This window comes from Nyctibius grandis, chromosome 3 (assembly GCF_013368605.1).
Source record: "Nyctibius grandis isolate bNycGra1 chromosome 3, bNycGra1.pri, whole genome shotgun sequence".
Taxonomy (NCBI): Eukaryota; Metazoa; Chordata; class Aves; order Nyctibiiformes; family Nyctibiidae; genus Nyctibius; species Nyctibius grandis.
The window spans coordinates 11,789,027-11,806,288 of NC_090660.1; the positions used below are offsets into that span (position 1 = coordinate 11,789,027).

At 45.2% G+C, this 17,262-nt stretch overlaps 1 protein-coding gene across 1 annotated transcript in view; it reads right to left on the reverse strand.

Annotated features, from left to right (window-relative positions):
- PHACTR1 (phosphatase and actin regulator 1) overlaps positions 1-17,262 on the reverse strand; it is a 320,783-nt gene that overhangs the window by 191,567 nt on the left and 111,954 nt on the right. The window lies entirely within an intron of this gene.

Consider the following 17,262-nt stretch of genomic DNA (forward strand, 5'->3'; position numbering starts at 1 on the left):
CACTGGCACAGGCTGCCCAGAGAGGTTGTGGAGTCTCCTTCTCTGGAGACATTCAAAACCCACCTGGACGCGTTCCTGTGTGATATGGTCTAGGCAATCCTGCCCCGGCAGGGGGATTGGACTAGATGATCTTTCGAGGTCCCTTCCAATCCCTAACATTCTGTGATTCTGTGATTCTGTGATTCTGTGTGATGCACCAGTAGCTGCTACAGAACAGATCAAAGCTCCTTGTGCACCAACCCTCCCAGGTTAAATCCCAGGCTGTGACTAAAGAAAGAACCCACAATTAAGGGCAAGAGGGAAGTCAAAGCAAACCAACCAATCAGACAAATCAAACAAAACAAGAATTTGATAAGTACAGAATTCCTGTTTTAAAAAACAGTAACATCTCTGACCACGAAGATAAGGACTTTAGCCTTTGAGGTCTTGTCTTAGAGAAGAATCTTGCCCATCAACCTTGACACACATTCACACATGCAGCCACAACAGGAAAATGGACTCTGAAATCCTTTAGAGAAGCCCCTCAGGAACACTTAAAAGTCAAAGAATAGTAGTGGGTTATTTCTTCTTTTGGCAAAACACAGTTTAAGGCCCCAGCTCCCAACCTCCATCCTCTACTATACATTCACTACCGAGAACCTGGAGCTCTGTACTTGATGAGGTCGCTTCTGCTGCCATGTCAACCCAAAGAGTCACCTCCCTTCCCTCACGGCAAAACTTCAGCCTTATGAATTCCTGTACTCATCTTATTGCCACAAGATCACTTTGTTACTAATAAAACAGATTTTTTTTTTTTTAAGAGCAGAAGTGATGCATATTCTAAGGTGGTTGCCAAAACTGTGAAACAGAAAATGATCATAGTGGGGAAGGTCCATAATGACCAGTGGAGGAAGAAGTATATAAAGAAAAAAAAAATGCCTCTACCTTTTCATTCAGAGGGAAATAAAATTAAGGGACTACAAAGAAAACCACATCAAAAAGGTTTCAGGTTCTGTACTGTGCCCCAAAGAGGCATAGGGTAGATTGTCTAGTTAAGAAAGAAAAGAGGTTAAAGTACCTCCAATAGCAGGAGATGGAAAGCTCACAGCAGCAAAAATCTGATTTCTTTTATCTTGAAGTCTCTGCAGTACTGCAAGCTGTAGCCTTGGTCCCAGCAAGGTGTTGTGGTCGTCAGATAGTCTCATTAGGGTATAATGCTTTATAGCCATGCTCCACAGTGTCTCTATTTCAGGAAAGCCTCCTTCCGCAGCTAGCGTGAAACATCTGGGCCTTACCCTGGAGACTCTGGCTTCTTTGGAAGTCTGCATTGTTCTGTGGTTGACAGCAAGTCCCAGACCTTCCTACTGCTGAGCATCTTTCACACTGAAAGTCTTCCCCCAGCCAATACTTATCAGAATTGCATCTGAGTGAAGAATACTGGAGTATCATCTCTTCCTCTTTCTAACGTGTAAATATATCACTGAGCAGCCCTGGGAGGCGGGGTGGGGGAAGGTAATTTCAACTTGTGGAAGTTTCTTACGTACGCTTTTGTTGTGCCATGGAAGAAAAAAGCAGTATTTCATTCTCCTAAACCCCAATTCTCCACAAAAAAAAAAAAAAAAGAAGCATTAAAGGTGTTCTGCATTAGCGAATGCAGGTGACTCAGAAAAAAAAGGATCACAGGCCAGAATTTTGCTGTGCACATCTGTATCTCCTTGTCTACAGACACATTTATAGGCAAGTGACATCCCTCTTCCCCCAGTCAGGCGAGCCAGGGGGTCCACTCCTCCCTCTCCTGCGTGCTCTTCATCCCCACCCTAAGCTGAGAGGATAATCTGAACCAGGACTGCCAGTGCTCCACGCTCCCAGCTCCTTTAAAAGGCAGACCACAGGATGCCGAGAAAACTGGCAAAGGAAACCAGAGAGATTTCCAGCAAAAGTTTGCTTGCTTTCTTGTCTGTTTTGAATTCTGTCCAAAGGATGTTGTAATTCTGATGAATCAGCATTTGCAGGTAGAAAAAAAGAAACCATTTTGCTGGAGAGCTTCTCACTAGTCTATTGTGAAGTCATGAACCTGGGATGCTTTCACTTTGATTTCTTTTAATAAAAAACTCAGTAAAACATTTAGCCACAGGCACACCATCATGTACTGGATTTTTCACATATACAGAAAACCCAAAGTGGCTTAAGAGTTTGGGGCGGGGTGGGGGGTGGAATTACTCATCCTGTTTTACGTACTAGATAGAGAATTGATGGATACAATTTTAGAAGCACCTGAAAGTGACCCAGTACAGCTTTCCCATATATAAGACTCCTGCAGTTTTCAGATCTGATACCTTAAGTCCTTCCAGGAGTAGAAGCAATCACTATAAATTTTACTGCGATATTGTGAATCCTGAGACTAGATCAGAAGGACTGTGAGACAGCAAATCTTAAATCTGTCACTGGCTAGAAAACCTCCACCTAGTTCTGAGGGAACCGGGAAGTATTTTTTTAGCTCTGTTATAAATGAGGTGGGTGACTTTGTGCAAGTCACTTTACCTTTCCCCCAGCAAGCACTTCCCTTCATTTCCTTGGCCATCTTGTCTATTTAGATTGTAAACTTCTTAAGGCAAGGACTGTGCTTGCACTAGGGCTACTTAAAGAGGCTCCAGTTTGCCAGAACTTCTACATTTTATCATAATATTACCATTGCAATTAATAAAGACTGAAGGCTGGTAACCATTGTCATTCCAAAGTACTTAGGCATAGTGATGCCATCTATCAGGTAAAGAAAAACAGTTGTCTCTCGTTTTCTCTTACAGACAGTGCAGACTCTTTAAAACTAATTTGCTATTTAGAATTGTTATAAATATGAAGAAAAAAAGACTTTAAAAAAAGCCATATGGTTGCATGCTTCAAAATTTTGTGGCAGTCATTGTTTAACAAGGAGAGACTTCCCGGAAAGACTTTTCCTGGAATCCACTATACAAACATTTTGTGAAAAAGGCAGATTAAGTGATTTTTAAGATTAACTCCATGCTTGTTAAAAAAGTATGCATTTTTGCCCATGCAGTTTCAGAGGAGAATATCAAAACTGACCTCAAATGTCCAATACATTTCCTTAAATCTGTGAACAGCACAATAGCGGCACTAAGCGACGTGACATGTCCAGATCATTTCAATAAGAGGTTACCTCCAGGACGCCAGAGCTGCCCCAAGGGATGCCGCACAGGAGGGCTGAAGAACAGGCACACACCTAAGGAAGGAAGCTAGCAGGTCTGCAGGAGCTCTGGGCTACTTGTCCCCACACAGCTGCAGTCTGATCGTGGACACAGAACCTCCTCCGGATCCTTTTAGCATCTTGTGGGGAGGGTGGTGGGGAGCCTCTAGCAGAGTCCCTGTGTCCAAATAAGAATCAGATTTCTCCCCACTGGCTTTATAGCATCAGCAAAGCTCAAACCTGCTTAACACAGCAAAGGATACAGCCCAAACTGGCTTCTTTTCCTGCAAGTGTGCTGCTTCCACACAGAAGGTCAAGCAAGCTGTAATTTATGTATTTTCCTGTGCATCTAATAAAAAATCACAACATAGCGAGAGCCTTTATCCTTCTTTTTTCTTCCCTTTAAATTGATCAAAGCTTATTTAGTACAACTGTAAGAGGTTAAGATGTCATTATTTCGCTTTGATAATTGCTTGATGAATGAAGTTATAAAAACATAAACCAAACATTTCAGTTGTCCCATAGCAGCTCTGATTCAAAAATTTGTTCAGCAAAATGAAATTAATTGTTATGGGTATATTTCCTTTTTTTTTTCCCACTGCCCTATCATGTACGCCTTTTGGAGCTTCTTATCATTCGGCTGCTTTGCAGATGAACCATATCCCAATTAAAATTTTAGCTCAGAAATGTCTAATGGCTCTTCCTTCTTGTAAGCTGAGTTTAAGTCTAAGGTTTGACTTTGAGAATAATCATTTACTTTTAGAGCATGGTGATGTCAATTAAAGAGATTTGCTTCACACTGAATCTAGAGTTCCAAAGTCTTACAAACTACTAAGATAAAAAGATCTGAAACAGCCTTCCTAGAAGTTGAATGAAAGTAGCAGTTCAAAAATGCACAGTGCTTGATTAAATATGATGGTTTAAAACTAATTAAACCACTCATCACAGTCCCTAGGGCCTGTATCCTGTAAAGAATTCAATTGGAGTACTCGGGTAAGTAAAAGAACTCGCTTATGTCTGTGCCTGTTTTGCCTTTTATAAAATTCATGCTCTTCTAAATGCACCCATACTTGTATATTAGTTTTAAAAGGATATGGTGTGATAAATGTTTTTTAATAAAAGAAACTGAATTATTCCTACCATTTCTCTCTTGAATTATTTCCATGGTGGATTTCTTTCTTGCAAATCCAGTTTAGTGCTCATAAAATATATGTTCCTGGTGGGTATACTAACCATCTGCCAGCACGTAAGCATGTCCTAGAACAAATACATGAATCTGTGTTCCTGAATTTTGTATGTGATCAAATACTATAAAAGCTATGCTATCTAATGACTTCAAACAAATTTCTCCTCTATGAGTTTCTCCTAAGTGAAATGCACTGGGGTTCAGCATGAGTAGGAAGGTGATACGACATACTGTAACTGCTACAATCACCCGAGCATAAGAATAGGCTTGGCATAAGATAATGGTCAAAGATGCTAATAAAGATAGAAAATGAAGTACATTACCTAACATGCATTTGTTGCACCCTATTGTGTATAAAGTTTATGAATTGTGGAGAGACATGCAGTCTTTTTTATTTTTTTGATCTTGAATTTGCGGTCAGACCTATACTTGTGTTAAACCTGGGTACAAATCCTCTTTCTCTGTGGCTTGGTCAATAAACATGAAACACGTTTTTACTCGCACAGAACAGGTGTTTTCTGGTGTCCGACTTTAATCATTAGAACCATTTACAATGAATGATTTTACGCCTTCAGATGACTACAAGACCCAGTGCAAAGAGACTAAATTTCTGCAAAAGACGTAGCTATTTGGTCACCAGACCTCACCAAGCAGCGGCAGTACAGCAGTGTTTACTGCAATGCCTGTGGTACAGAAACCACATTTATGCAGAATTTGACTTACCTGCGTGGTCCGTTTGCACTCGGTATGACAAGTTAAACACTTGTCTGTGCATGTACCTGCCAGATGAATACTTGTCTATGTGAAGCTATAAGCCAGCATCTTCTCATCTAAACACAATAAGGATCTCTTGTCACTGCTATTCTTTCACTTTCTATGCATCTCAGTGTTACTTATTATTTACCTCCTACAAGCACATAAATTCTGTATGTAATTATTACATGCTTCCTCCTCGCTGTATCGCTGTTACAGATCTTAGCATTAGTCACACAGAAAAGGATGACATTATTTAACAGATGTTGCCCCCTAGCAGATATCAAAGAATTACAAGCTCTGTCTCTCAGGAAATAGCTTCTGCCTTATAAAAATCAGGCAAGTTCACAGAGAGTTTAAGCTATTGCTTATTGAGACTAATGATAAGAAACATCATGTGAATGATTTCTCTAAAGATCTTAATGCATACACTCAAGAAAAGTGAGATGCTATTAAGGCTCACTATTATTTTGGGCCATAAGTGATGTGACTCTCTCTTAAAGGAATCCAAGTTTTTGGTTAAACGCTGAGGTACAGACACGGAGAGCGTTTGGGTGTGTGGAGACTTGAATTTCTCCAGATGCTCAGCCCAGCCAAGCTGCAGTTCTCCTGTGACTCTCCCAGGAGCTGGCAGCTCTCTGGAGGTCTCAGCTCGTGGAATCAGGTGAGCACATCAGGACCAGATTTTATTGAGGAAAAAAAAAGAAAGTGCAGAAAACAAAACCTTAGTCCTTGGAACTGTATGGATACCCATGAAAATGTGAGCCCTCGGACTCCAGAGTGCAAACAAAAAGCACTGCAAATTTAATTTAAAAGTACCTCAGGAAGTTTTAATGACTTTTGGGGGATGTGCCATGATTTTAAGCTCTTGGTTTTGGCACCGCTATTGGAATCATCAGAGCGCTCTGACAACAGCCAGCTGCAAGCCTGAGACTCCAATGTGGCAGAAAAGAGGAGGGGAAAAACAGGGGTAGGAAAGAAAGATGATGAAACTCTTTAACATTTTTGAATCCTAACTAGAAGAGGGAGAGAGCAGAAGAGAATTCTCCCTTGCAACGTCTCCAAAAGCTGTATTGGTGAGTGTTTAATGACTTTATTAGGACATACAAAACATTTTTTTCTTGAAAATTACTTTGAAAAGATGACAGAGCTGAAAGGAATGCGTTGAATTTGCACCTTCATCTTTATTTTTGTTTTTTTCCCCCTCCTCAACGTTAATTAACACTTAACAGCTGCTACTTGGTTTTTATTATCATCAGCTTTTAATTATTACTTATTATTTATCCTGTAGCAGCATTAATGAGCCCCAAATCTTCCATGATTGTTTGGTTTTCCAATATGCTGCATTTATTGGAAAATACAGGAAAACACTATGAATAAGAAGAGCGTGAGGCTTGTTGCAGCCCTGTTTGCTGGACTGCAACTTGGAGTTCATATTGCCTCTTGCCACCAGATGCCAGTGCTACATAAACTATATGGCACTCCAGTACATCATGGCACTTCCAAACCATGCAGAGCTGGGTAATAACCTATCTAGGCTTGAGATCTCACCATCAACACAAAAAAATAGCCATGGATCACACTGCAAGCAAATCTCCTTTCACGTGTTGTGGAGATGGTGCTAAGTTTGCCCATGTTTTACGGGTTTTGCTGAGTTTGGCTCACTTTGCTCCTTTGAATTTTCAGTTCAGTGTTGGTAGAAAATGACATTAATCCAAGGAAATTTGCTTATCTTTTTAACATTTATTGCTTTTATGTATTTTATGTATTTTAGAGAAATAAAACATAAGCAAAATAAGCTGATGAAAGCTTATAGAAGACGGTTCCCTTTTAGGGGAAAAGAAATTCTATGAATTGCTTTGTTTCCAGACACTACCTCTGGAGGTGGGAATTGCAAAAAAAAAAAAAATCCTTTCTTCAAACAGTTTTGTAATCTGGTCCCAAATACCTGTCTCCTGTGATCAGAGCCATTTGTGGGATCCTCAAAATAATCAGCTGATTTGACTGAATATGAGGGGGAGAGGCACCAGTGCGCTCCAAGCACTACTCTTTGGTGGGGAAGCACTCTGAATACCCAACTGCCACAACTGCAGCCACAGAAATATCAATAAAAAGAGAAAATGATCAGTCCCTGAATGTTGAGCTTATTTTTCCTTCCAGGCCCAGAGCATCCAGGCAGGTCTCTTTCCTCTGCTCCCCATCAAGAGGAACAAGCTGACCACCATTTTGCCACTGAGGGACTTGTAACAGCAGCATCCTTGCGAGGAAACGCATAAAAACATCTGAACACTCAAACAACTTGCCCGGGGTGACACTGGCAGAGTTGCTGCCTGCTTTTCATAGCTCAGCAGAGGACATCGCCTCTCCCCTCATCCCTGCCTTCAGCGCTGGGGAAGGATGAAGTCAGCCCTGGGTGAAACTGCTTTCTGCAGCCAGGGTTAGCACCAGCTGGCTTGCAGCAGTGGGACTCCGGAGGTTACAGCATGGTAGCCCTGATGGGGAGGAAGACCCACCAGCACAGTTTTCTGATGCACCCAGCTAAGCCCCCAGCTCCCACCCTTCTGGCCCTGCTCAAAGTTCAGAGCATCTGCTCTCTGGTGAGACAGAAAATCTAGCCCACAGGTCTGATCTGAGACTGTTTAAGTGTATGTACTTTCACACAGCTGTATTTTTTTGATATACATTTCTGATGCGTGGAAGAATGGCTCTTTTCCTCTGCACCAAGCTTTTCCACAATTTCTTCCAAATAAAGTGTTTGCTTCCACGAAGAAGCTCTTTTCTATGCACAATGAATATTAAGACATTGTATATGTTTATTTTATATTTTATAGGCTTCTCAATTTTTACTGATAAAATGTACTGTTAATAAGTTTAACAATGCTATTAATAATGCCTGTATTCACAGGGATGAATACAGTATATAAAATATATTATGGGGGGAAATTACTGTGCTAATTTGTCAACACACTAGACCAACCCAAAATCATTCTGGATGTGCACAGAGCTGAATAACTTTGAAAATCTGACTATCCCTGATTGTAAGCAAGGCAAGCTACTGTTGAACTCATGAAGTGGGTTTTTTGTTTATATTTAAATTGCTACAAAATTATGAAGCTCTTTCTTAACTGATAATCATCCCTCTAATCTACTAATTATTCCAACTCCACAATAGACAGAGTACTTTATAGTCTGATATTCCAAAATTGCTTTCATGTTCAATTACTTATAATTATACAAACAAGTCTAAAATTGATGATCCGTGCATATAATTACAGATCGTGCAACTCAGCATAAGCAAATAAAGGAAAGTACCCTTATTATGACAACACAGTTTCTAATAGGCAGGCACTGCAAATTTAATTGCAGTAAAGGGTGGATGGTACTATTATGTAATTAGTAACAAAACTGTTATTTCAGGCTAATTAAATGTTAATGTGGGCACGGGAGCTCACTTTTAGAGCAATCTTCTTGTAAGTTATGGTGAAGGAGCCCTACCAAATTCAAAAGCTGAGCATGTTAAGTTGAACAGTGTTTTCTTCCTTAAGGATGGTTAAAAATATTGTGACAAAATGATGTGTGGAACGGTACTGATAAAGTTACTACTGGTGGCATCTGCACTACACATCATGATTTTCAGAAACCCATTTCAGATTCTTTCCTCTTACTTTGTGCATTTTACCAAACTGACAGAGAAAGGCCAGGTTTGCACTAACAAAGATCCAAAGAATGAACCAAATACTCTGTTGTCTTTCTCAGAAATACAGCTGCCTCTTGTAAGGGAGACAATTACCTCAAATTTGCAATAAAATAAGATATGACTAAAGGGACTTAAAACCATGACAAGTGAAAGAACAGAAGAGGTACTGCAGAAGGCACATGCAGATGGTACTAGAAGGATGAATTCACAGACCACTACAAGGAGATAAATCCAAGTTCAGTACAACCCCTCATAATCATCTTCACACTGATTGTTTCTTTAACAGAATTTATTTTCTAGGATATAAACTGAGTTACTGGGCTATGACTTGCAATCTTCCAGGAAAGAAAATTGTCATAATAGAAAGGTTTAACAATTGTAACTTCATTAATGAGACTTAGTATGAGTAATTCAGTGACTTGTCCACAATTTTAATATCCTTTTGTAACTATAATATCCTTTCACATTTAAGTTTTAACTTGCACATCGTTAAGTCAGTAACAAAACTGTCATTGACTTTAATGGTGCAGGATCAGAACCTGTGGACAAGACGAATTGACTTGATTAAATCTTATTTTATGGATCATTAAAGCACCAGGAAACGAATTGATCCTTTCTTTTCCTACATTATCAAGCTGTCTGATGAGAAAAAAACTGTTTTTTAAACTTGAGTCACAAATTACTGACTACACCATCTTACTATAGGGAGAGGCACACTTTTCTTTTATCCAAACAGAACGGCAGCAGAAATTAGATTCCCATTAATGTTAGCTCATTTGCTAATGGAAAAAATATACCTCTTTGTAGCTTTTCATGGCTGCCATGTAGGTAATTCTTTAAAATGAAGGCTCTATAGTCACAAAATATATTTAATTTTTAACTTTTTTTTTCCCCCTGCATTATTGAAAAGCAATTTCCTAACCCATGCATCAGTTATGAAATACTGAAGGACAGGGCTAGATGTTCCCAGGTGAGGGAAAGCGAGTTTCCCTCTGCCTTCAGAAACCCTCAGAGGGCTCACTGCTTCTAAGGAAGTGGAGAGCTGTGCTGGAGGAAGACAAACACTGGACAGTGGCGACCCAAGGAGAGATGCTATGATAATGGAGATCTCATTAACAGCTGAACCAATACATTGGCTTTCTGCTGCCAAAAGGCATGCATCTCCCTCCTCCTCCTCTCCACGGGCAGCTCATTCATACTGCTTCCCTTGTGTGGATCATTACTCTGGAAAAAATTAGTGCTACAATAACAAAAATGAATAGCTTACGAATAGGCAAAGTATCACAAAGGAAGGGGGCAGGGCCTCGTGTCCGAGAGCTGGCAACAAGGACAAGTGGGCATGCTGCCTGGGTGGCAAAGAGTCATTAGGTTAGCTCTGCTGCACCATGAAACCTCGCTCTCCTGTGATGGTTTGCCTCACTTCATCTGCAAAAAAGGAACAGCTTTGCTGAAGGGCACTGTTATCACACTGCCACAAGCTTTTGGCTAAAAAAACCCTCAACCCCCTACCCCTAAAAAAAGAAGAAAAACCCCAAACCGAACAATACACATTTACAACAGATATAGTTACACCATGATACAAGCTACCTGGTGAGAAGGCCTGAAAAATTGGGGCTTTACAAAATCACTGAATCAACCAGGTTGGAAGAGACCTCAGGGATCATCGAGTCCAACCGTTGCACTGACACCACCCTGTCAACTAGACCATGGCACTAAGTGCCATGTCCAGTCTTTTCTTAAACACATCCAGAGATGGTGACTCCACCACCTCCCCAGGCAGCCCATTCCAATGTCTAATAACCCTTTCTGAAAAGAAATTCTTCCTAATGTCCAACCTGAACCTCCCCTGGCGAAGCCTGAGGCTGTGTCCTCTTGTCCTATCGCTAGTTGCCCGGGAGAAGAGGCCAACTCCCACTTCACTACAACCTCCCTTCATGTAGTTGTAGACTGCAACAAGGTCACCCCTGAGCCTCCTCTTCTCCAGGCTAAACAACCCCAGCTCCCTCAGCCATTCCTCGTAGGACAGACCCTCCAGACCCTTCACCAGCTTAGTCGCCCTCCTCTGGACTCGCTCCAACACCTCAACATCTTTCTTGAAGTGCGGGGCCCAGAACTGGACACAGTATTCAAGGTGCGGCCTCACCAGTGCCGAGTACAGAGGGACGATCACTTCCCTAGACCGGCTGGCTACACTATTGCTAATAGAGGCCAGGATGCCATTGGCCTTCTTGGCCACCTGGGCACACTGCTGGCTCATGTTTAGCCGGCTGTCGATCAGCACGCCCAGGTCTCTTTCCGCCGGGCCGCTTTCTAACCACTCTTCCCCCAGCCTGTAGCGCTGCATGGGGTTGTTGTGGCCGAAGTGTAAGACCCGGCACTTGTTCTTGTTGAACCTCATGCCATTGGTCTCGGCCCATCTATCTAACCTGTCCAAATCCCTCTGAAGGGCCTTCCTACCCTCCAGCAGATTGACACTCCCACCCAGCTTGGTGTCATCTGCAAACTTACTGAGGGTGCACTCAATCCCTACGTCTAGATCATCTATAAAGATATTGAACAGCACCGGCCCCAGAACTGAGCCCTGGGGAACACCGCTAGTGACCGGCCGCCAGTTGGACTTTGCCCCATTCACCACCACTCTCTGGGCTCGGCCATCCAGCCAGTTTTTAACCCATTTAAGAGTCCACCCATCCAAGCCCCGGGTAGCCAGTTTGTCCAGGAGGATGCTGTGGGAGACAGTGTCGAATGCCTTACTGAAGTCTAGATAGACTACATCCACAGCCCTGCCCTCATCTACTAAATGGGTCACTTTGTCATAGAAGGAGACCAGGTTGGTCGAGCAGGACCTGCCTTTCATGAATCCATGTTGGCTGGCCCCAATGCCCCGATTGTCCTGCATGTGCCGTGTAATGGCACTCAGGATGATCTGTTCCATCACCTTGCCTGGCACCGAGGTCAGGCTGACAGGCCTATAGTTCCCTGGATTGTCCTTCCGACCCTTCTTGTAGATGGGCATTACATTCGCTAATTTCCAGTCAGCTGGAACTTCTCCAGTTAACCAGGACTGCCGATAGATAATCGAGAGTGGTTTGGCAAGTTCGTTTGCCAGTTCCTTCATTACTCTGGGGTGAATCCCATCCGGGCCCATAGCCTTGTGTGTGTCCAACTGGCACAGCAGGTCACTAACCATCTCCTCCTGGATTACGGGAGGTTCACACAGCCCCCCATCCCTAACTTCAGGCTCTGGGGGCTGAGTCTCCTGAGGACAACCGGTCTTGACATTAAAGACCGAGGCAAAGAAGGCATTGAGCACCTCTGCCTTCTCCTCATCCCCTGACACTACACTACCCTCCTCATTCAGCAAGTGGTGGAGGCTCTCCTTGACCCTCCTTTTGCTGTTGATGTATTTGTAAAAGCTTTTTTTGTTATCTTTGACTGTAGCAGCCAAATCAAGCTCTAATTGAGCTTTGGCCCTTCTAATCTTCTCCCTACACGACCTGGCCACGTCCCTATAGACCTCCCAAGTTACCCGACCCTTCTTCCAGAGCAAATAGGCTCTCTTTTTTTCCTTAAGTTCTAGCCTAAGTTCTCTGTTTAACCAGGCTGGTCTTTTTCCCCCGATGGCTTGTCTTCCTACAGACTGGGACAGCCTGCTCCTGAATATTTAGCAATTCCCTTTTGAAGCATGTCCAGCCTTCCTGGACTCCTTTGCCCTTCAGGACCGATTGCCAAGGGACTCGGTCCACCAGCCTCTTAAACAGGCTAAAGTCTGCCCGCCGGAAATCTAAGGCAGAAGTTCTACTCTTGCCCCTCCTTACTTCCCCCACTATCGAGAACTCTAACATTTCGTGGTCGCTACTCCCAAGACGGCCACCGACACTCACATCTCCCACTAGTCCTTCTCTGTTCACAAACAACAGGTCAAGCAGGGCCCCTCCTGTAGGGGGCTCATTTACCACTTGCATAAGGAAGTTGTCCTCCACACATTCGAGGAATCTCCTAGATGGCTTCCTCTCTGCCATGTTGTATTTCCAGCAGACATCCGGCAAGTTGAAGTCGCCCACGAGTACAAGGGCCGGCGACCGGGTGGCTTCTGACTGCCGCTTGTAAAACACCTCATCCGCCTGCTCATCCTGGTTGGGTGGTCTATAACAGACTCCCACCGTAATGTCCGCCCTGCCGACCTTCCCCCTGATCTTCATCCATAAACATTCAACCTTGTCATCCTCACCATCTTCCTCAATTTCAACACAGTCCAAGCACTCCCTAACATACAGCACTACCCCACCGCCTCTCCTGCTTCGCCTGTCCCTCTTAAAGAGCCTATAGCCATCCATAGCTGCACTCCAGTCATGAGAGTCATCCCACCACGTTTCTGTGATGGCAACCACATCATAACCTTCCTGCTGTACAGTGGCTTCTAGCTCTTCCTGTTTGTTGCCCATACTGCGTGCATTGGTGTAAACACACTTCAGCTGGGCTAGCGGCCTTGCCCCTGATGCAGGCCTGTCACCCCTAGGTTCATTTGTGGCTGCCCTGGTCTTATCCCCCTCCCCCATCGAACCTAGTTTAAAGACCTCTTGATCAGCCCTGCCAACTTCTGGGCCATAAGCCTTTTCCCCTTCTGATTCAGCTGTTCCCCATCCGGCATAAGCAGGCCCAGTGCCATGAAAGCTGCCCCGTGGTCAACAAACCCAAAATCCCACCTACGGCACCAGTCTCTTAGCCACATATTAATCTGTTGTACTTTCATAGTCTTTTCCCTATTTTCACCAAACACCGAAGGAATTGAAGAGAATATAACCTGTGCACCTACCCCCTTTACCAAATGCCCCAGGGCCCTGAAGTCCCTTTTGATAGCCCTGGGACTTCTCTCTTCAATCTCATCCCTACCCACCTGGAATACTAATAGTGGGTAGTAGTCAGAGGGCCTCACCAGTTGAGGAATCCTCCTGGCAACATCCCTTACCCGAGCCCCTGGGAGGCAGCAGACTTCCCTGTGAGTCGGGTCTGGCCTGCATATGGGGCCCTCTGTTCCCCTTAGCAGGGAGTCGCCTATAACAATTACTTTTCTTTTCTCCTTTTTGGAGCTGGTTGCAACCCTCTTACTTGGTTGCTTCTGTTCACATAGTCCCGTAGAGGGTCTTTCACCTAGATTTGTGTCTTCCTGACACTCAGGAAGACGCTCAGGCTCCAGCACCTCATACCTATTCTGCAGGGGGACGTGGGGAGGGGAGGAAGGTTGGGATGGGATTTGCCTGCCACCCCGAGCAGGGACCTACCTCCATTCCCCCCCATCCCCTAGGTCTCCTCCTGCTCCTTGTGGAGGAGGAAGAGGATCCTCCACTACCCGGGGAGCATTAGGCCCGTCCGTTTTCCCCAGGACAGGCAGGGAACAGCACTGCCCGCCATCCTCTTCCTGGGATGCTCTTGTACTCCTTAACCTTTCCACCTCCTCCTTGAGTTGGGCCACCAAGGAGATCAGGTCGTCGACCTGTTCGCACCTCACACAGGTGAGGTCTCCGTTACCCTCGAGTGCCAGGGCCAGGCTCTGGCACTCCCTGCAGCCTGACACCTGCACCTCCGCATGCTTCCGCGGCAGGTCCGTTTGGGTTGCCATGTCTTTTCTGGCACCCGCAAGGGACTTAGGGCCCTGCCGAGTGGAAACCATACCTGCTCTCCCGCCCTGCCTGCGAGAACTGCTGTGCAAACTGCCACGCCCCTGTTTGCGCGCTCCGGGTCGCTCGCGCTCCCCAGGGGCTCTTCAAATCTCCCACGGTGCCTGCGGCTACGCCCCCTCCTCTCCTGGGATGGGACTCGGGGCTGCTGCTCGGGTGGCCCCGAGTACGGAACCCGCCCGGTACAGCCCGATCTCACCCTCGCCCACACTCACCTCAGTCGCTATCGCTGCCACCGCTGCTGCCGACTGACAGCAGAAGATTCACAGCTCCTTGGCGCCTTCCTCTCCTTGTGCACTGGGAGGGAGTCAGCGCCCTGCCCAAAGACCTGCAAATGGCTGTGCCCTCCCCCGCCCTGGGACACACCCAGTCACTGTTGACTCCCCCTCTACCCTCTGGGCAGGGACTAGTCCTCCAGGAGGCTTTTTATCACCCGATCAACAGGAGGTGGTGTTACGCCCCCTCCTCTCCTGATTTGTTGCCGGGAAGTTCCAGGTCTCGGGGCTGCTGCTCGGGGGGGGGGCGGGGCCAGAGCACGGAAACCGCCGCTACAGCCCGATCTTGCCCCCACTCACCTCAGCTGCTGCCGCCGCTGCTGCCGCCATTGCCAGCTGACCGTTTGTTCTGGTTTCACCGCGTTTAAATCTCCCGCGGTGCCTCCGGCTACGCCCCCTCCTCTCCTGATTCGTTGCCGGGAACTTCCGGGTCTCGGGGCTGCTGCTCGGGGCGGGGCCAGAGCACGGAAACCGCCGCTACAGCCCGATCTCGCCCCCACTCACCTCAGTTGCTGCCGCTGCTGCAGCTACTGACGCTGTTGCTGTCGCTGTTTAAGAGCTGCCCCGACGGCGAGAGATCCCTCTTGCATGCAATGTCGAGCCTGACCGCGAGATGGAGGTGAAGGATGAAAATTAAACTAAAATCTGCCCAGAGCGGCTCTGTACCAATGTGCAGTCATTGCTAATGCCATCTGATTGACGAGTGAGGGCTGTTATCAGCATGGGGATTTCTTAGCTCCTTGCTCTCTGCTCGGCAGCCTGGGATGCAATCAGTGCAAAGTAAATATTGTACCGACATACCGCAGTGGGATTTCATTTGGGGTGGAATAAAGGGGCTACAGCCCCGCGTCAGGAGCAGCCTTTGCCTCCTCCCCTGGATTCTGAACCGATACAGCACTACAAGCTGTGATCAGTTATGTTTCTCCCCTCCTGGCTCTGGGGATGATTATTCTTGAAATAATTAATTGGTAGACAAGAAAAGCAAAGATCTCCTTAGTCATGAATGTTTTAAATCTGTGCACTAGAAATGTCAAACTAGCTCAGGAGTAATTACTCAATGAGTTGCCCCGCACAGAATTACTGTTGAACGCAATGAAAATTATTAGCGTGCACAACCCCGCAGAGCTGTGAACGCTGATGCACCTTTAACAAACAGAAAGGATCTGCAGGGGGAATAGGTTTCCCCTTTTTCATATCCTTTTTGTGCAAGATGAAAGCTTAATGTTAGAGCAGGAACAGCCCACAGTGCTGTGGGTTAGTTCTTTCAGAAACATTGCAAGATTTTCTTCTTAGATGGAGATCTAAGGACTCCACAATCTAATTTGTGAGGGTCCCTCACACATAGGAAGGAGGTGTTAGTGCACGTACTGAACAGGCAGGGAAACTGAGGTGTAGAAAGATTAAGACCCAGGTCCTCTAATGCATTGGGGTAATTTCCCAAGGATGTACAGGCTGTGTCTAAAACCACACAACCTGCGAGTGCTCCCTTGGTGTCAGGTTTGCACCTGCACACATCTTAATTCCATGGTGTGATGAGACATCCTTTGGTTCCCTGTATTTCCATGAGAGGGAAATCCAGGCACACAGGCTCTGGTCATACCCAGCCACATCTGGCATGGAAGAACCAGGAGTCTGGCACATGCTGTGTGTGACAGGATCCTACCACGCAGTTTAGTGCCGGTGGCACAGATAAAGAACTAAGCAGCAATAATTTCTAGGCCTCTCTCAGGCACTGGCCTACTCTTTGAGCACTTGGCTCAAAGCACTTGGGTTACAAGTACTAATGTGGTATCCTGAATCTGAAAAATCTCTATTTGTTACTATACTACTCCTTTATATTCAGCCCAGAGGTCACGCTTACTCATATGCATTACATGCAGGGGAGACTGAAGCTATGCAGGACACAATCATACCAGATAACATGGGCATAAATGGGGAGAAAGATGAGAAGTATTAAACTGCCTTAAGCTGTTTACAGGATGTTCAGACAGAATAACAATCTAGTTGCAAGTTTTTGCAGATGGAGGATCACGTGCCAATCCATTTGTGTGCCTGACAGGCGAGCCCAAACCACTTTTCAGAGATATCCTTCTAGGTATACCATTTACATGTTAATGTGTTTCCCTCCCTGCTAACTGTCATGCAGACGTACAAGAACTTGGATGCGTGAGTGGAAATGTGGACACAGTAATGGAGAATGGTCTGAAACCAAGTGGATGATTCCTGTAGACCAGGGAATTTCATGAGGAGAGGGAAAGTCCTTTTTTAGCATAGAGATGCAGAAAACACAGTGGGAACTCCCCCTGCACAATACATAAAGGGTGCCTTTCATTGGTACATGTTTACAATCACCCTTGAAGTCCACGCTTCTTCTGGTTCACCATGTATAAATACAGAAGGCTGGACACAAGGCAGGGCAGGCACCCACAAGAAGCCTGCTGCTCACGCTTTAAAATCTCTATTCACGATAACCTGGTTACATTTATCAAAAC